At 49.5% G+C, this 19,894-nt stretch overlaps 1 long non-coding RNA gene across 1 annotated transcript; it reads right to left on the bottom strand.

The window, feature by feature from the left end:
• Positions 1–699: 699 nt before the first annotated feature.
• LOC143269544 (uncharacterized) lies at positions 700–8,195 on the bottom strand. The gene is made up of 3 exons (XR_013046028.1): positions 5,176–8,195; positions 2,338–2,453; positions 700–1,988 (listed from the first exon to the last, which is right to left on the bottom strand). It is a non-coding gene; the product is annotated as an uncharacterized LOC143269544 (long non-coding RNA).
• Positions 8,196–19,894: the final 11,699 nt, after the last annotated feature.

Raw genomic sequence — 19,894 nt, 5'->3', positions numbered from 1 at the left:
TCTTCCTGTCTACTGTCCCAGGTGCTGGGATTACAAGCATGCATCCCACCAGGACCGGCCTTTTTAGTGGGTTATGGGGAATGAACCCGAGTCCTCCTAATGGAACTCTTTCTGCAGCTCCCAGAGTTAGAATTGATTAAGAAAAAGCTTGGGGGTTCGGGATTTAGCTCAGTGGTAGAGCGCTTGCCTAGCAAGCGCAAGGCCCTGGGTTCGGTCCTCAGCTCTGGGGAAAAAAAGAAAGAAAGAAAGAAAAGACTTGAACAGAGATTTAAGCGTGGATGTTAGAAAGGAAAGAGGTGAGAGGTGGTTTGGGGAAAAGATAGTGCGCATCCAAGACATGGTATAGGCTTTCCTGGAAAGAGCGACCCGGCCTTTATTAAGGTTCTTCATACTCTGGGTGGTGGCCCACACCTTCAATCCCAGCACTCAGGAGGTGGAGGCAGAGGCATAATTATATATACCTGTAATCCCAGCATCCAGGATGTAGGGCAGGAGGATCAAAATATCAAGGTTATACATATCAAGTTCAAGGCCAGCCTAGGCTACACTAAATTCTATCTAAAAAAATACCTCACAGGGGCCACATTACCCTAAACAGAATCATGGGACACTGAGGCAGGAAGAGCTATAGTTTGAGGCTAGCCTAGGCTACAAGACCCTGTTTCAAAAAAAATTGATATATTTATATACAGACTCAGTGGTAGAGCATGTGCTCTGTATGTGTGAGGCCTTGGATTCAATCCCTCAGCACTGAAAAAAAAAAATTGTCCAGCTCGGGACATAGCTCAGTGGCAGAGTGCCTGGCTAGCATATGTGATGCCCAAGGCTCGGTCCCCAGTACCACCACCAATGCTAATAACAATAGTAATAGTAAGGGAATTTAAAAGTTGGGAGTTGGAGCCAGGAAGTGGTGGCGCACATCTTTAATCCAAGCACTCAGGAGGTAGAGGCAGGTGGACCTCTGTGAGTTCAAGGCCAGCCTGGTCTACAGAGCGAGTTCCAGGACAGGCTCCAAAGCTACACAGACAACAAAACAAAGAAGTTGGGAGTTGGAATGTTGAGAGATTAGGACTCCAGACAGACAGCTCTATGTAGCTTCTCAATATGGCTTGTCTTCCTTTCAACACGGCGGCCACAGGGTGCCCACATCTCCCTGAATATTTGGAGCTCTAACCCTGAGTTTTAGCCACCCTTTCATGGCAAGGCCTTGGACGGTTTACCCCGATGTGATCTGGTATCAGTCACAAGCCTGCCAAAGCCCAGGAAAATGGAATTATGGCCCGTCTCTTGGTGGCTGAAGAACCAAGTTCTAGAAGAGCAAGTAAGACTGGAGATATATTCTCACCATCTTTGGAAAATATGACATACCACAGGCCTCCAGGTTAGAATTCACATTTCCCGAAGGGCCTATGGCCTTGCCAGCCATCCCAAGAGGTTTAAGTAAAGTACTGGAGCAAGCTGAGCAAAAGGCACCCTCTGTGTCCTGTCTTAACCTAGAGAGAGCCTGCCGGAGACCCCAAAGGGCAGAGAACCGATGCCCATAAGTAAGTCCTCAGAGGCCCCGCTGAACACATGCCACACCCGGAGCCAAGAACACTGGGAGCTGGGGAGTCCCCTCACAGATAACCCTGCATGACGACAGTGATGATGGTGACATTACTGAGTGCCTATCTGGAACCAGGCACGTTTTTATTCTTATTCTTATTTTTAATCTCTTCAGGCTCCAAGAGGAGATGTATGGGCTTAAATGCTCATCTTAGAAACACAGATTGAAAATTAATGAGCTAAGAATCTCTGTTAATAATTTAGGCTGGGGAACTCACAGCAAGATAAACTCAGGATAAACAGGATGGAAATAAAGAACACAAACTGAACAAATGAACTGGGTGTGTGGTGGCTCGTGCTCACAATCCCAGCACTTGGAAGACCGAGACAGGAAGGTCGCAGGAAGTTCAAGGCCTACGTGGGCCACATAGTGAATTCCAGGCCTATAAAGTGAGAAACACAGACAGATGAGACACAGAGCGAGTGTGTGTTGAAAAAAGTTTAAATTTTTTTTTTTTTTTTTTTTTTTTTTTGGTTTTTCGAGACAGGGTTTCTCTGTGTAGCTTTGCACCTTTCCTGGAACTCACTTGGTAGCCCAGGCTGGCCTCAAACTCACAGAGATCCGCCTGGCTCTGCCTCCTGAGTGCTGGGATTAAAGGCGTGTGCCGCCGCCGCCGCCGCCGCCGCCGCCGCCGCCGCCGCCGCCACCACCACCACCACCACCACCTGGCTAAAAAAAGTTTAAATTTTTTTGTTTGGGGGTCTTTAGGTTTTTTTGAGACAGGGTCTTACTATGTATCCCTCGCTGTCCTGGAACTTGCTGTGTAGTCCAGGCTGGCCTCGAACTCACAGAGTCCTGCCTGCCTCTGCCTCTCAAGCACCGGGAATAAATGAGTGCACCACCATGCCTGGCCAAAAAAAAAAAAAAAAAAAAAAAAAGGAAAAATAGTTTAGTATCAGAAATGAAAAGAAAGCTTAACTATATATAGATGCTTCAGGCTCAAAAATAAAAGAATATTATGAACACTTTCATGATAATAAAACTGTAGATGTGAAAGAGACACATTGTTTGAAATATGTCACTGGCTGAAATGACTCATGTTGGACCTGAATAATCTTATAACCACTAAAGAACTTGAGTCAGAAATCAAACATCTCCCCATAAACTCCAGGTGTGCTGGAGAGATGGTTCAGCAGTTAAGAGTACATGCTGCTCTCTCAGAGAACCCGAGTTGGGTTCCCAAAAACCTCAGCTAAGCTGGATATAGGCCTATAGTGCCAGCCACTTAGGGACTGGGCAGGACCATTTCTTGAGTGCCACAGGTTCAGGCTAGCCTGAGCTAGCTGCAAGACCCTGGCAAGACCCTGCTTTTTTTTGTTTTGTTAAAGTCTAGCAAGACGCCTCAGTGAGGAAAGGGGCGTGCCCTGAGTAAAGATGTTTGCCTTGTGCCAAGCCTGACAGACAGTCCAAGTGTGAGCTTTAAAACCCACATGTGGAAAGAGAGAATTGACTCCCATAAGTTATCCTCTGCTCTCCACATGTGCATGATGGCATACATGTTCACACACACTAAATAAATAAACGTCAAAGAAAATTTAAGGGCTGGGAATATAGCACAGTATAGTGCTTATCTACTACACACACAACCCTGGATTTTTTTTCTCCCAGCACCCCATAAAACAGGCATGGTGGTGCACACCTGTAACCCCAGCACTCAGGAGGTGAAAACAGATGGGCCAGAAAGTAGTTAACACCTTCAGCCACATAGTGAGCTCAAGACTAACGCTCTAAAAACCCAAACAAAACCAACCAGACAAACGAACAAATTCTCCCTGAACAAACCAACCCTCCCTGGTGAGTTCTAATCTCAAATGTCCAAGACAGTATTATGATTCCCTTCCAGGTGAGAAGCATGCATTAGGAGAGTTTGGGATGCCAGCCCCTGCAACCATCTAAAGTGTCAAAACCAAGATTTGAGCCCAAATTGGCCATGCTCTACAGCCCGTGAGTTTGGCCATTTCAGCTCTTAGGCTCCTCCAATGCTATGCACCAGCAGGAGAAAGGTGGGGGCAAAGGACAGGGCTTGGGCCAGAAGCTCTAGACACAAGGAATTTGATTAAATCCACCCCGAGAGGAACCCAGAGATCATCCCAGGACTGCCCCACCATCTTCCAATGCCATCTGTGGAAGTTTGAATGTAGCTGGCCCCCACAACCACATAAGAAGTGGCACTGTTAGGAGGTGTGGCTTTGTTGGAGTGGGTGTGGCCTTGTTAGAGGAAGTGTGTCACTTCTCACCCGGAAGGGAATCATAATACTGTCATGGACATTTGAGATTAGAACTCACCAGGGAGGGTTGGTTTGTTCAGGGAGAATTTGTTCGTTTGCCTGGTTGGTTTTGTTTGGGTTTTTAGAGCGTTAGTCTTGAGCTCACTATGTGGCTGAAGGTGTTAACTACTTTCTGGCCCATCTGTTTTCACCTCCTGAGTGCTGGGGTTACAGGTGTGCACCACCATGCCGGTTTTATGGGGTGCTGGGAGAAAAAAAATCCAGGGGGTGGGCTTTGAGGCTTCCTATGCTCAGGATACCGCCAATGTCTCAGTCAACTTCCTGCTGCCTACAAAATGCAGGAATCTCAACTACTCCTCCAGCACCACGTCTGCCTGCATGCTGCCATGCTACCCACCATGATGATAATGGACTGAACCTCTGAAACCGTAAGCGAGCCACCCCAATTAAAATGTTTCCCCTATAAGCGTTGCCATGGTCATGGTGTCTTTTCACAGCAATGGACACCCTAAGACCCCATCCCAGCACACGTCTGGGCCTCATCTAGATCTTGTCCGCAGCGAATCACTGTCACCTTTGCTTGTGTTGAAATTGCATGGACCCCCTGAGACAACAGACCCCATTTGAGAAAGCTCCATCAAAAAGGGAAATGCTGCCCTCCAAGTATTACTGGGGCTCTGAAAACTCTAAGGCAGCTATCAGTCTTCCCAAACACTCAAAGCATGTTCTTGTTTAAAAGTGTTTTAAGAGTTTTAGTAAAATAAAATCTGAAAATATAAACAATCTCATATGGAACTTTGTGGTCCCTGCTGAGAGCATCTCTTTTTAATAACAGGCATTTCATTCTTTCTCTAAATCAAATCCAGTCCAGTCTAAGTCTGTGGGACACTAGACTGACTTCCAGTCCTTCAACCTTGCTGGGCGGTAGCACTATCCAGACACAGTCTTTCCCTGGTAACTTTGCAGGTCTTTCGCTCCGCCGGTAGGGAAAGTTTTCTTATACCTTGGCTCTGGGTTCAGCCATATGACTTAGTTGTGGTGGCTGTTCTGAGACAGGAGCGTGCTATGTAGCCTAGGCTAGTCTCCTGCCTCAGTCTCTTGGGTCCTGGGGTTACAGGTGTGTGTCACCTTATCTGGCTACATGACATTATGATCCTGACATAAACAGAAGTATAAAATGGGCTTGTGCTCGTGTGTTTCTGCCATCTGGCTGGCTTGCTGCTCCTAACAGGAGGGAGAGACACGAGAGGCAAACCACACAGCCGAAGTCAACCTGTAGTGATGAACCTCCTCTGGTAAGCATAACCGTCGCATAGTTAGTCGAAAGAAACCCTTTCTTACAAGACTGCCGGAGGCTGGCCAAGGGCTGGGGCAGCTGGTCTTCTCTGTAACAGGTCTCCATGACAACCTTCAGAGCACAGACTCCCCAGTCTGCACTGCCATACCTGGCTCCCAGCTAGAGTCTCAGCCTTGAGCGATTCACATCATCTTTCTATGTCTTACCTGTAAAATGAAAACCACAGCAGTATCTACTTCGTAGAGTTCTTGTGAGAAATAAGTAGAGACATAAAAAGTACTTAGCAGGTCGCTCAGTGCACAGCAATGGCATCACGGTGTGTTCGTCATGCTGTTCTTCCTTCTAGAGCACAGATCTCTGCCACCGAGAGTTCGTGCCTCCCTTCCCTTCCCAGCCTTGAGTTTGAACTAACCTTCTAGAGTTAGAGTCATCCCTCTCCAGTCTGGAATCATCTGTCCTCCGAGCCGAATCTTTGTTTTTATAACCTGTTCGGGCTGGGCATGGTGGCGCACACCTTTAATCCCAGCATTTGGAATGCAGAGGCAGAAGGTTCTCTGTGAGTTCGAGGCCAGCCTAGTATAAAAAAAAGAGTCCCTGGACAACCGGGACTGTTATCCAGAGAAATCCAATCTCAAAAAAACAAAACAAACAAACAAAGAAAATAACCCTGTTTGAAAGTTTTCTTGTACCCAGCCTGCTACTTACAGTTTTCTTTCTACCCTCAAACACTCAGATCCTTATGAGGTCAAGAAAGCCCAAACCTGAAGAACATAAAATTTGGCTCTCCCCTGGAAAGGCTGGAATTTCTTTCATTCTTTTGAAGCAAGCCTGCAGCTCAGAAAAATTAGACAGGACTGTTTTCCCAGCATGTCATTCTGCTAAAACCTTGGTTTATTGTTTTATTTATTTATTTTATATTTTTGAGACAGAGTCCCACTACGTAGCTCCAGCTGTCTTGGAACTCACTACAGACCAGGCTGGCCTTGAACTCAGAGATCCACCTGCCCCTGCCTCCCAAGTGCTAGGATTAAGGGCACATGTCACTTTGCCCAGTCTACATTTAATTCTAACTAACTTTTCACTTCTAGACTGTGAGTCTCTTGTTATTTGTTCTGTTCCTCCAGACCCCAGGACACAACCACTGCCTTGTAGGTGCTTGGTAAGTGACGAGTAAGTGAGCGTAACTGTGGGTCACAGGACCAGGGCGGTCACAAACCAAGTAAACATGGGCACAGCCTCTGCTGGCGTTCTGTTTTCCACTGAGGTCCATTTCAGAAAGAGCACTTGGACTCCACACGTGAGGCCCCACCACCCCATCACTGGCTCTGGCCCAGATTCATTAGTACCTGGTGAACTGTTGGCCGGCAAGCAGCTGTGGGCTTGATGAGGCACAGGGGGCCCTAGGAAGGAGGAAGCAGGGGTGACCTACGGTCTGAGGGGCTCAGAGGCTCCGGGTGACGGTGAGCACCAGCTTATCAGGTGTCCCAGGACATTATGAATTTGCTATTTGTGGAAAATAACGAGGAGACCTGCCTGGCCTGCTGGGGGCCTCGGGATAGGGAGTCATGGGAGGTGAGTCTGACTATTTTAAGCTATGACTCAAGTAGCCTCAAAGTCCAACAAAGACAGGATTCCTGAAGTGAAGTGGGACATGAATCCACCAGCCACAGGCACTTCTCTCCCCTGTTCCAAGACCTGATAAGGTATTGTTTGCTGTGCTAGGGAGCAGAGCCAGGGCTTCCCACGTGGGAGGCAAATGCTCTACCACTGACCTGTCCCCACGCTCTAGCCCTCCAGATGGGATTTGAATCCAAGCCAGAGGTTCAGATGTGAAATCACATGGGGGCAGATTTCCTGGCTTTTCTACTGGGTACTGATGAAGAGGCTTTGGTTACAATGTCACAGCGAACTCCATTAGTTTGTAGAACTCTTGTATGCTCATTTTGGAAGGTTTCTTTGGTTGCAAACGATAAAAAAAAATACTTCAACAAGTCAATAATAATAACAACCACCAATAATTGTATTAGAAAGAAATAGAGGAGCTGGGTGGTGACTCACGCCTTTAATCCCAGCACTCGGGAGGCAGAGGCAGGCAGATCTCTGTGAGTTCGAGGCCAGCCTGGTCTACAGAGCGAGTTCCAGGACAGCCAGGACTAAACAGAGAAACCCTGTCTTAAAAAGCCAAAATAAACAAACAAACAAATAAATAAATGAAAACAAGACAAAACTACTAAAGCCAGACGCAAGGAAACAAAGATGGGTAGAGGCCAACTGGGGAGAGGCCAACTCCGGGGGTCTGAACTCTCTGCTAGGTCAGAGACTCCCCTCAGCCAGGCCTAGGCTTCGCTTACCTCTTAAAGAAAGACCAAATGGGCTCTGAGCACAGGAGCACAGGACTTGATTGTTTTTGGAATCAGAAATAAGTTGGGTTTAAGAGAAGCTGACATCAGGAAGAGAGACGATAAATCTCTAGGCTCACCAGGTGTGGGGGTAGCACACCTGTAATCTCAGACGTGGGGGTTGGAGATGAGTAGATGTTCCAGTTCATCCATGGCTATGTACTGATTTCCAGTCCAGCCTGGGCTACATAGGACTGTCTCAAAACAGCAACTAATGCTTCTAAATCCACCCCATTCCTTCTGCTCTGCTCAGTGCGGCGGAAACTGACTTCGGTATCATCCTGGCTTCCTGTTGGATTTGGCCAATGGGCGGTGCTAGCAGAAGGTCAGCCAATGGGATGAGAGAGAGGTCCGGCTCTTATTCCCCACCTATCCACAGCCCCTCTGCTGGCCCTCAGGCTTGGCCGGAGTGGCGCCGCCCCTGTGGGACGTCAGCTGTCCAGCGGATTTTGTCAATGTCCAGTTTCTCCTCTTTCCCTTTCTGGTCGAGCGCTGGTAAAGCCTTTCAGCTGGAGCTGGGGGAGATGGCTCAGTTAATAAAGTGAGTGACGCAAGCCTGAGAGCCTGAGTTCGGTTACCAGCACTCACAGTAACAACGACAATAATAATAAAGCTGGGATTAATGGCAAGCATTTGCTTTTCAAGACAGGGTTTCTCTGTGTAGCTCTGGTTGTCCTGGAACTCACTCTGTAGACCAGGCTGGCCTCGAACAGAGATCTGCCTGCCTCTGCCTCCTGAGTGCTCAGACTAAGGGTGTGTACCACCACTGCCAGGCTTCCATGTTCTACTCTTGTGTGTGTGTGTGTGTGTGTGTGTGTGTGTGTATTTTGAGACAGGGTTTTTCTGTGTAGCTTTGCACCTTTCCTGGAACTCACTCTGGAGCCCAGGCTGGCCTCAAACTCTGAGATCCTCCTGCCTCTGCCTCCCGAGTGCTGGGATTAAAGGCGTGCGCCACCACGCCCAGCTTCATGTTCTACTCTTAACAGTTTGGACCCGGCCACGCAGTTTAGCAGTTTAAAAATCTCTCCTGGTCAGAGCAGAATTATAGAGTCACAATTAGACAGATTTACATTGTGTGTAAAAAGGTACGTAGGCTTGAGAGAAGAGAAAGGATTAGATAGCTATAAAAATAAAATAAAGTCTTAAAAAATAAAATAATATGTAAAAAATATAATAAGCCATGTAAAGAGAAACTTCCGACTACAACCACTGCCCGGCCTCATGTAGTTTAATCCCTAGTACCTACAGAGCGGAAACAAACTTCAGCAAGTAGTCCTCTCACCTACACACATGGGTCATGGCATGCATGGATACACACACACACACACACACACACACAGAGTAAAATAAAATAAACTATCCTGGTAGTGGTGGTGGCACATGCCTTTAATTTCAGCCCTCAGGAGGCAGAGGCAGGAGGATCTCTGTGAGTTCAAGGCCAGCCTGGTCTACAGAACGAGTTCTAGGATGGCCAGGGTTACACAGAGAAATCCTATCTTGAAAAAAATTGTTTAAAATAAATAAATAGATAAATAACGATAAAAATAAAATAATTTAATTTTAAAAATTAAAATAGAAATAAATTAAAAATAAAATAACAACAAACCAAATAATAATGTAAATGGCACCCGAGGAACAGCAGCTAAAGCTGACCTTTGACCTCCACATTCATGCACACCCTACACACACACTCAACGCCCACACACCTGCACACACATTTTGTTTGCTGCAGGGAAGGGCAAGTGGGTGCCAGCAGAGGCCAAAAGAGGGCATCAGAAGCTCTGGAACTGGAGTTAGAGGCAGTTGCCAGGCACCTGGTGGGCTGCTGTGACTCAAACTCAGGTCCCCCACAAACACGCAAGCACCCTTAACCGCTGAGTCATCTCTTCAGACCTGGACCTGAAGAGATAACTCAGCGGTTAGCATTTACGGCTCTTCTAGGAGGCGTGGTTCTCAGTACTCACCATAAGGCAGCTAACCATCATCTACGTCTCCAGTCCCAGGGGAGCCAAGGCCTCTTCTGACCGCCACAGGCTCCATACACTCAGGCATGCATGTTTACATATAGTATACGTGTTATATAGAATACACACTCATCAGTACATACATATATACATAGGCTCTCTCCTGCCCTAGGCTCTGGTTCCTTCCAAGCCATTTCCTGTCTTCCTGTGACCTGCCTATGTGTGAACAGTCTCCTTCTTCATCAATCAGCCTCTTCAGCCCGCCCTCTGAGTGCGTCGTTCCATCACTGAGTATGGCCTCTGACTGTCGCACGGCAACCTAGAAACCCCCTGTCACCTTGGCCCCTAATTGGACATCCTTGCCCAGGGCTGCCTCAGAGCAGCCAAGAGCAATCAAGAAATCTCAGTTCGGTGTTCTGTGTTCTGTGTGGCCCTGGAGAGCGTGTTCTGTCAGCCCCACACATGGAGAACCATGGCAAGCAGGAAGAAAGGCCGTCAACCCATGTCCTCGGTTGCCTGCCATGATGGATTCTCTCCCCGTTACCCGCCCCGGCTCCTACCGCTGCCGTCTCAGCCCGTTCTTTGTCACTCAATGAAAAATAGTCAATTCTGTTCGCCATGGACTCTTTATAACTCCCCTAAATTTTGGCTGTCTTCCCTTCTTGCTTCGCTCGGAGAGACGCCCTGCCCTCCCTCCCCCCTGCCTGCAGAGCGAGCGTGGTGGGTGCTGGGAGAGAGACTGGGATCTTCTCTGTTCTCTGTACTCTGTCTTGACCTTGGTTTCCCTGGGAAGCAACAGACCAGGGCAGGCCTATCTCAGACCGAGGAGGCAGTGGCTCATTAAGGAGCCTGGGAACCAAGGGGGGTGACTAATGGCATCAGGAGCAGATGAGTAAGCCACCAGATCAGAACTGACCATGGGTGAAGAGGAGGCAGGCGTGTGCAGAGCTGGCGGCGCCCTCACTCGGGAGTCTCGAAGCAAAAACAAAACAAAACAAAAAACAAAACAAAAAAGCCAAACCGCAGCCCAGTGTGGTGACCCATGACTATGTTCTCAGTACTCTGAAGGCTGAGGCCCGAGGAAAGAAAGCTGAAGCCTGGACCCTGCCTCAAAGAGACAGAAAACAAAGCCAGGCAAGGTGGCACACCCCTGTACATACCAACACTCAGAAGGCAGAGGCAGGGGGATGGCCACAAGTTTCGAGGCCAGCCTGGATACATACTGAGTTCCAGGCCAGCAACCTTCTAGGGATATAATCTTAGAAGAAGGGACTATTTTGTCTCTTTGTATGGGGGAGGGCCGGCTGGGACAAGGACACACTCCAAGATGTCATTCGTCACATCCCAATTAAGTGCCCACTCTTTACAGGGGGTCAGCGGTGGACAAGAGGCGCAGGCTCCTTGCTTCTGATGCCCTGAAGGACACAGTCCCTGTCATGCCTGCAGAGCCAACCCTGCTCTGGTCCCTGTGCCCTAGGACTGCAAGCTTTTCCCTCCCACTCTGCACTCTGGCTCTGTCCTGACTCAGATTAGGTCATTCCTGCCTCGGGGTTCGGGCCTGGAGCCCTCCTCTCCCAGAACCCCCCTGGCTTCTTCCTGCTGCTCATTCACGTCTTGCCCTTAGCAGAGACAAAAGTGCTCCAGGCAGCAGGCAAGTCTTCTGGACACGTGAGATGAGAAAATCTCCGGGATTTCCTCTGCAAGGAAATCTAATGGCTCCAAGCAGAGTGACGGCCTGAGAAAAAGGCTGAGATCCAGAGAGGAGGGGTGAGGTGTAGGGGGGTGGAGGTCTTCGTGCTTACAAATAAGCACTAGGAGAACCTGGAAGGTTAAACACACAGGGTTGTTCCTTCAAAGGAAGGGATGCACAACCTTTTATCCACCCAGAAGGCCGGGAGCTGACGTGGGAGCTCTTGCCCGGTGACCTTTTGCTGTATCTGTGGCCTGAGACCACACCACCAAACCGGATCTTCCCCCAGACCCTTACCATAAAGCTTGTTTTTTCTCACTCTATAAAACCCATCTTTATGTACTTCACAAAGAGTTTTGAGCAGGCAGTGATGGCACACACCTTTAATCCCAGCACTCAGGAGGCAGAGGCAAGCAGATCTCCGTGAGTTCGAGGACAGCCTGGGCTACAGAGTGAGTTCCAGGAAAGGCGCAAAGCTACGCAGAGAAACCCTGTCTCGAAAAACCAAAAAAAAAAAAAAAAAAAAAAAAAAAAAAAAAAGAGTAGAGTTTCGATGTAGTCATGTCTGATCTTTATTTAGCTTACTTTCTTAAGAAGATTTATGTATGCTTTATTGTGCACATGGCATTGAATTAATTATCACCAGGAAAGTTTTCACCAAACTCTGCCGTGCTTAAATACATGGTCAGACTCCCCAAGTTTGAACCAACCCCGGCTACTTAGTTGTGTTGAGAACAAACTGCCTCCTCTCTCTCTTGTAGGGTGCTGGTGGCGCACACCTTTAATCCCAGCACTTGGGAGGCAGAGCCAGGTGGATCTCTGAGTTCAAGCCTAGCCTGATCTACTGAGTTCTAGGACAGTTAGGGACACACAAAACTCAGTCTTGAACTACTGCCCCCACTTCCCCCCCAAAAATAAGAAAAGGAACAAACTATCTCCCAAGGATTGTTACTCTGCTAGTTGTGGAGGTCTCAGAGGACGACCTCCGCCCCCCCCACGCACGCACGCACGCACGCACACACGCACACACGCACGCGCAATGAGGGACAGAGGAATGACATAGAATGTCACAGGTTCAAACACCCAGAAACAGTCAGAAAACTTTTATGGGCAGCCCACCGGGGACTAAAAAGGGAAGGCATTCATCCGGAGGTATCCACCCTCACTGCCAAGGACTGCTCCCAAGGTATTAACGACCTGGCCCTGCTGCGGTTTGCAGGTAGCTCCCCTGCAAAGCAAGAAGCCGAAGGAGAGAGGGTCCTGGCCCGAGAGGTTGGCTGCTGTCAGGTCCCAGGGCAGGAAGAGGTGGAAGCCAGTGTAGAGCTGATGGTCACAGCTGGTGGGCAGAATCCGAGGCAGCTCCTAAGAGACATCTAAAAATTCGAGAGGCACACAGCAAGAGGCTGGGGACGGGAGGGTGTAAAGGAGGGCGGGAGAATGTTTCCAAATTGGGTGCAAGAGAGAATGTGAGGCCTGAGACAGCGCCTTCTCCTTGTGGGTGGTCAGCCAGAACACTGCCCACTCCATCATGTCCCAGGGAGGCCATTTCTCACATTTGGGGAGAGTTACCAAATATTGTACAGCATCGTTCAGGGGACAGACAGCAAAGCCCGGGTGCTTCTCCGGGTGTCTGTGTGACCTGTGTATGCGGCGGGGAGGCCCAGGAGATTCTCAGTGTCTGTCGGGAGACGGCCCGAGACCACAGCGTGCTCATTCGCTCAGCAATCGGTGCCCATGCCGGGCATCAGGTAAGGTGACAGAGACTGTCCCAGGGCATAGCAGTAAGCAGGCATGTGGTAGACTTTGCTTACAACAAGCCCACATCCCAGTGGGCGACAGGAAGACTTGGTATGTACGCCACATGTGTTTCAACATGTACATATAACAGGCATGTGTTACCTTGTGAGGCCATTTTACAGACACCAAGATCTCCTCTGTCCCTCCCCTCACGCCGTAGTCCCTCACTCAGTCCGGTACCAAAGGCCCCAGGCAGATAAGTAATCCCAACCCCCTTGGCGCCGGCTCATTCTGACTTCTCAAGAAGTTTAATTTTGCCAACAGCCAGAGGCAATGACGGCAGTGCTGGGATCTGGCTGCCTGTGCCCTGTTCTGGGATAGGCAGCCCAGAAATAATTGCCTCTTTGAGTGTTTTATTGGAATGTGCACGTGCTTCCTGCTTGGGGGGGGGGGGGCGGTCCCTCCCAGGGCGAGCTTCTTCAGGAGAGGAGTGAATTAGGCCTGTGAGGCTGGTGGGAGCTGCTTCCAGGACTGAGCGGCAATCAGACCTCAGGTACCTGTCCATCATTCATTTGCTTTCCTCCGAAATCACATTATTCAGGCAAGTAGATGGAGAGCAAGTGCAATCTGTTTGTCACCGGCGCCAAAGCTTCCCCATCTTGTGGTCATAAAGTTTCCCCCAAAGCCTCCTCAAACCACACACTGTGCTGACAGCATTTCACGGTGGCGCTGGCCGAGGAGGACAGGTGGGCCTGAGCTCCGCCGGCTTCTTAATCCTGGGAGCAGCGTGCTTGCTGCTGTCCCTAGTGCAGGGTGCTTGGTAGAGAAACAGAATGCTAATGAGGATGGGTCCGCATTTTCCCAGCCTGGAAAGCAGTCAGATGGATCCTAATGCTGCTGCTGTGTCCTGGCTCTGCCCGTCAGACCTGTGGCTGTACCAAGATGGCTGCCGTCTGGGTGGCTGCTATCAAAGAACAAATGGGAGGAAAATGATTAAACCTGGCAGAGAGGCTTACCTGCTCCAGATCCGGTTGGAACTGCCCAAGGTTGGGAGACATCTGTCTCTAGGTTAACCTTGCCTCCTGGCCTCCCTGGGGTCCCAAGCCCTGACTCCTGACTTCTTGGGACTGGTCCCCTAGCCGAGGCATCAGACATGAGGAGATCTGTAATTCAGTTGGGATCCTCTGGAATTACAGACTGTTAAGTATAGTCTCACTAAAATAATTATCCTTCATCTAGGTGTACGATCTCTCTCAAATGACCACCCTCCGTGTAGGCTATGACACTGGGCTGAGAGACACACAGGACTAACTATTGGGTGGGTGCAGGGATCCATGAGTAGTTAGGGATCTTTAGACATGGGGAATCCCTGTGGGAGCTGCCAGGAATTTCAGGTCTCCTGCAGACCCATAGGGGTACTGTGCAATGTCCTTTCTCTCCAGGCTCTGCTCCTTTGCAAAGAGCCTCGGCAATGAAACTATCCTTGGTTCCTTTTCTTTCTTTTTTTTTGGAGCTAAGATCAAACCCAGGGCCTTGCGCTTGCTCTACCACTGAGCTAAATACCCAACCCCAAAATGACACTTTTTTTGTTTTGTTTTTTTGAGACAGGGTTTCTCCGTATAGCTTTTCACCTTTCCTGGAGCTCACTTGGTAGCCCAGGCTGGCCTCGAACTCACAGAGATCCTCCTGGCTCTGCCTCCCGAGTGCTGGGATTAAAGGCATGCACCACCACTGCCCGGCTTCCTTGGTTCCTTTTCATTCCTTCAGTACTGGGCCAGTTCACTCTGCACTTCGCCATGGTCTCAGAAGTTATCAGCTGTTATGGAATCTCTGTAAAATGAAGGTGATATACCCCCTAAAAGTTGGTGAGGAGTTAGACAGCAGACCTTTAAAATCTCATGTAGCTGGGTGTAGTGGCGTACACCTTTAATCCCAGCTAGGGATAAAAAAGCAGGTGGATCTCTGTGAGTTGGAGGCCAGCCTGGTCTCTGTAGTGAGTTCCAGGCCAGCCAGGGCTGTACAGTGAAACCCTGTTTCAAAACCAAACAAAAACCACCTCGTGTATCCAGCACATGGTCAGTGTTCAGAAAATGGCAGCTGCCAGAGACGGCGGTGATCACACATTTTTCTGGGGTCTTTATGCACGTCAGTCACCCCTAACAGATTGTGGACTCCTTAGAATAAGCCATTGCTACCCTGGTTGGCTCAGAGTAAGCATCCTGTTCGGGCTAATGAATCAACATTAGGATACCTCAAGTAATCCTAATTGGTCTTTAACGAGTGTTTCCCACAGATAAGGCATGGTTCCAAGCAGTTCCTGAGATTATTTCATTTCACCTTTGCACAAATCCTGCAAAGCAAGTGTTATCATCCCCATTACACAGATGAGTAGACTGATAGGCCAGGCACCTTGCCCTGTCACAGAGGAAGGAGTGGAGACGGAGGCAGGGTTTCAGATCATCCTGACTCCAGGGTTTTCAGCCACCCGCCATCCTTGACTGCCTAGCATGGTCTGTGCTGTATGGTAATCTGCCGACCACCTGTCTCTCTCTCATCCCTGGCAACGGGAACTGGGTTTGGTTATTTCTGTAGGCCTTAACCCACACACAGATTCCAGCACCGAGGAGGCTCTGGTCAACGTAGGTAGGCAGATAAAGAAAGAAGACGGCGGCAGACAGTAGGGGCTAGGCCAGGGCAGCAGATCTCTTTGGGGGCCTGGGATGTGAGGCCAGAAGCAGGCAGAGAAGAATGGCGTCCCTTGGTTCTCATACCTTTCTAGAGGTTCCTGGCCATTTCCATCACCTTTAAGTGCAAGTGCACTTGGAAAGATGCTCCCTTGGGGACAGACACACTTAAACAAAAGGCAGTGGTACCTCTGTTCTCAGGAGACCAGGGAGGGCAGGGCCCCTCACTGCCAATCCCCCCGGACTCTAGATCAACCCTTACGGCCTGCCTGACCTCACTCAGAAGGGCTTGTAGCCCAGCAAAGAGAACCTGGCAGAGGTAAATCTCTCCTTTAAGTACATTGTCCTGACCTCTGTTCTCATTATTCTGTGAGCATCCTGAGGTGGGAACGGGATCCCATGAGCCATCTGCCCTCAGGGCTGTGGTTAAGGGTTCTTCTGCACAGCCCTGCTTCTTGAAGCCCACTTGGTGCTGGAGAATGGGGGGGGGGGGGGTTAATTTCTATTTCTCAGAGTCTGGGCAGCTATTTTGACTGCTTCGCTGGAATATTATTTAATTCTGAGTTTCTTTTTCTCATTACACCTTGAAAATTAAAATCTCTCTGCCTTGGGCATGTGGTGGCTGGCTGAGGGACAGCATTGCCACCACACATTTCTTATTTAAGTCGGTTTGGAAATGCCAAGTGCTCTCTCTCAGGGCAGGTGACCGACACCAGTGTCCCTCTGTCCCGTGTTGTGGGTATTAATCGTCCGGTTATTGCTGTAGTCCTCACTGACCTGGCGTAATCACAGACTTAGCAGCACTCTGTGCTTGTAAAGCTCTTCCGTGAGCAATGATCCTCCCAGGAGCTCTGTGCGTAAGCAAAGCAGATGCCCACCCCCTTGGGGCTCGGTGCATTCCACTGTTGAGAGCTAGAAGGCTCTGAGGTCCCCAGGCGAGGGAAGTGAGTGTGGACCGTCAAAGCCTTGAGTGGGCCCCCTCCAGGGCCTCTTGCTTCAAACAAGGTAGCCCAGGCAGGATTTCAACTCACTGCTCCTAGGCATTGAACAGAGACCCCCTCCGAGCAGAATGGCCTCAGGCAGCAGCACCTGCTTACTTAGGACCCTCAGCTCCCCCATATTTAAAAGAGGGGTTTCCCCAAACTGTACAGAGACTCCACCAGAAAGCGGGCCCTGTTGCTTGGCTAGGGACTTGCTGTCCTCTGTTTCTTGGTTCACCTCCAGGTTTCCAGCTCTCTGTCCTCAGATGGCCACTGCTCTCCCTGTGTGAGCCATGCAGCTGTCCTGGTCCTGCTCTTCTTTCCTCCATGTACATCTCCCTCTGATTTGCTCCCAGCTCTCAGAGGAACATCTGGTCCCAGAAGAACATCCTCTCAGAGGGCCTGAGATGGCAGCCTGGTGGGAGGTGGCTTTGGGAGGACCACAGCAGAAAGCTGGATGAATCCCAGCACCCCTACTGAGAGACAGGAGTAGAGACCAGAGAAGCCCCAGAGGCCTAGAGGCCAGCTAGCCTGTCATACACAGTAGAAAACCAGCCTCACACAAGGTAGAAGAGCATGCAAAACCAACATCTAAGGCTGTCCTCTGACCTCCACATAAGCACTGTGGTCTGTGCTCAGGCAGATGCAGAAGCACATGGACACACACAGATACAGATACACACACACACACATGCACACAGACACAGATACACACACACACACACACACACACACACACACACACTCATACTCACACAATTTAAAAAAAATTGCGGGGCTGGAGAGATGGCTCAGCAGTTTAAAGCACTAATTGTTCTTCAGAGGATCTGGGTTTAATTCCCAGCACCTACATGGCACTCTAAACATCCTGTAACTCCAATTCCAGGGCTTCTTACACCCTCACATAGACATACATGCAAGCAAAACACCAATGAACACAAAATAAAAATTAATTATATATTTAAAAAAAAATAGCAACAGGCCTTTCAACATTCTTTTTTCTCTTCTTTTTCTTCTCTGTTTCTGTCTCTCTCTGTCTCTCTGTCTCTGTCTCTGTCTATCTCTCTCTCTGTCTCTCTCTCACCATATAGGCCTGGCTGACCTTGAATTTATAATCCTCCTGCCTCAGCTCCTGAGTGCAGAGAGACAGAGTGCCTGTGGGACTTCTGAGATGTAGAAATGAAGGCTGCATCTACCACACGAGTGAGAAGCCTGGTGGGTAATCAGCAGCACCAAGCACATAACATCTGGTGGAAAGGACCCCCTGTCCCCAGCTCCCTGGAGGACCCGTGTCTTCCTACATTCTTGTGTCTCCCGAGTCTTGCCAGTGTCTGTCTATAGGAACCAAGGCCTAAGGCACCATGTGACCCGAAATCATCCCAGCAGCCTCCTGCTGCTCCTGATCTGAAGTGACAATCCACTTTCACCCCCTTCCTCTCAGAGAAGGGAGCTGAGGTCCAGGCTGTTCTTTCCATCACCCCCTCCACCCTGAGGGTGACCGTGTAACTTCAAATCTAACCCGAGCTGTTGTGATGGACAGTCCACGAAACCTGGGGCTTTCCAGAGGTGGCACAGGCCAGAGGGAGACATGAGATCAGGTGAGGTGAGTGAATACTTCTGAGAGGTGAAGGCTTTGGGTTGAAACTCAGATACCAAAAAATGTGCATTATTAAGACAGAGGAAATCGAAACCAGTGAGAAACAGATGGAGGTTCAAATTTCAGTTGTATTGAAAGCTGGGCAACCCCTGGAAACCTCAGTTTCCCCTCCTACTTTCCACAGTGGTGGCTATACCATACTGATGTTGCAGAATTAAATAAAATAACACTTACACACAGTGATAATTGAGATCTCTGACATATAGTAGGCATTTGGTAAATGCTGGCTGTTATTACTATCAGAGTCACTATAGTTGATGATGGTGATTATGCAGAAGCTTGAAGGGTGTGTGAGGCCTGGAGACCAGACTTCCACGTTTCTAGGACCATCCAACCACCGATCTAGGTGAGTCCTCCACAGGAAGTCAGTGCCTTCTAGGAGCGCAGCCCGGCCTTTCTGTCTGCTGTCGTTTGGTTGCCTCAGACATGGAAATAAAGGCTTTGATTTTGTTTATGCCTCTCACTTTGTGCCGGGAACAAACAGCATTTTGGGGAATTAAGAGTCTCAGAGACAGGGCGGAGTCCTTCTCACTGTCAGATAAAGGGGCCCCTGTTCTGATTTCCGTCAGTGACAAGAAATGGCCGCTCAGCCTGTCACTGAGCAGAAGGACCTGGCCAGAAGGAACAATGACTGGACAAGCGCCAAGGTACTGAGGGGGAGAACTGGGTCCCCAGAGAGAAAGCACAGCTCCCCAGTGAGTACCATCTTCTCCCCTGTGCTTTGCTCTTTTTTTTTTTCTTTCCACCTCCTTCTAGATCTCATTTCTGAGGAGGGTGGGACCAAGCTGAGACTCTGGGTTACCTAGGTGACAGACACTGAGCATTCCCTTATGAGGCAGCTGGTTTGTGGTGTTGGGCGTCCTTCTACAGCACTAGTTCCAGAGCCCCTAAATAAGATGTGGGGGGGGGACAGGGAAACAGAAGAGCAAGTGTAAGATCCCGAGAAGGGGGAGTCGTCCATAGCTGTCACTTTTACCTCCCCTACTTCTCACCTCCATTCTGGTTGCTGTTGCTGCTTTTTCTTGTATTTTTTGTTGTGTGTGTGCACATGTCCACGTGTGTGCCTGTTCATCCACATGAATATGCATGCACAATGTGGAGGTCAGAGGACAAACTGTCTGTCACTCCTTGTCCCCCACCTGAGACAGGGTCTCCTGGTCGCTGGATGCCGAGTAAACCGTAGCTGGTCCACGAGCCTCCAAGGATTCTCCTGCCCCCGTCTCCCACTGCGTTGTCCGAGCACTGGGATTCCAGACGTGCGCTTCCACACCTGATTTCCACGGGTGCGTGAGCTCAGGTTCTCCCGCTTGCCTAGCCAGCACTGACCTGCTTAGCCATATTCCCAGTGCAGCCCTGCTTCTCTCTCTCTCTCTCTCTCTCTCTCTCTCTCTCTCTCTCTCTCTCTGTCTCTGTCTCTCTCTCTCTCTCTCTCTCTCTCTCCTCATGCTCTCTCCATTCTCTTTTTCTTGTCTGTCTCCTCCTCACTTTGGCCTGTTTTTCAGCTTCTCTTTCCACACTCCCTTCACAGACAAGAAAGCTTTTCTGTCTCCTCTCTTTCCTTACATGTCTCTGCTTCACCCACTTCTTGCAGGGCCCCTGCCTTCCCAGATGGCCGCCTGCAGGGACCTCACAAGCACATGGGGGCAGAGGCC

The sequence above is a fragment of the Peromyscus maniculatus genome, chromosome 19 (genome assembly GCF_049852395.1).
Source record: "Peromyscus maniculatus bairdii isolate BWxNUB_F1_BW_parent chromosome 19, HU_Pman_BW_mat_3.1, whole genome shotgun sequence".
Taxonomy (NCBI): domain Eukaryota; kingdom Metazoa; phylum Chordata; class Mammalia; order Rodentia; family Cricetidae; genus Peromyscus; species Peromyscus maniculatus.
The sequence above is the reverse complement of the archived record's forward strand: the minus strand, read 5'-3'. Positions and strand labels throughout refer to the sequence as shown.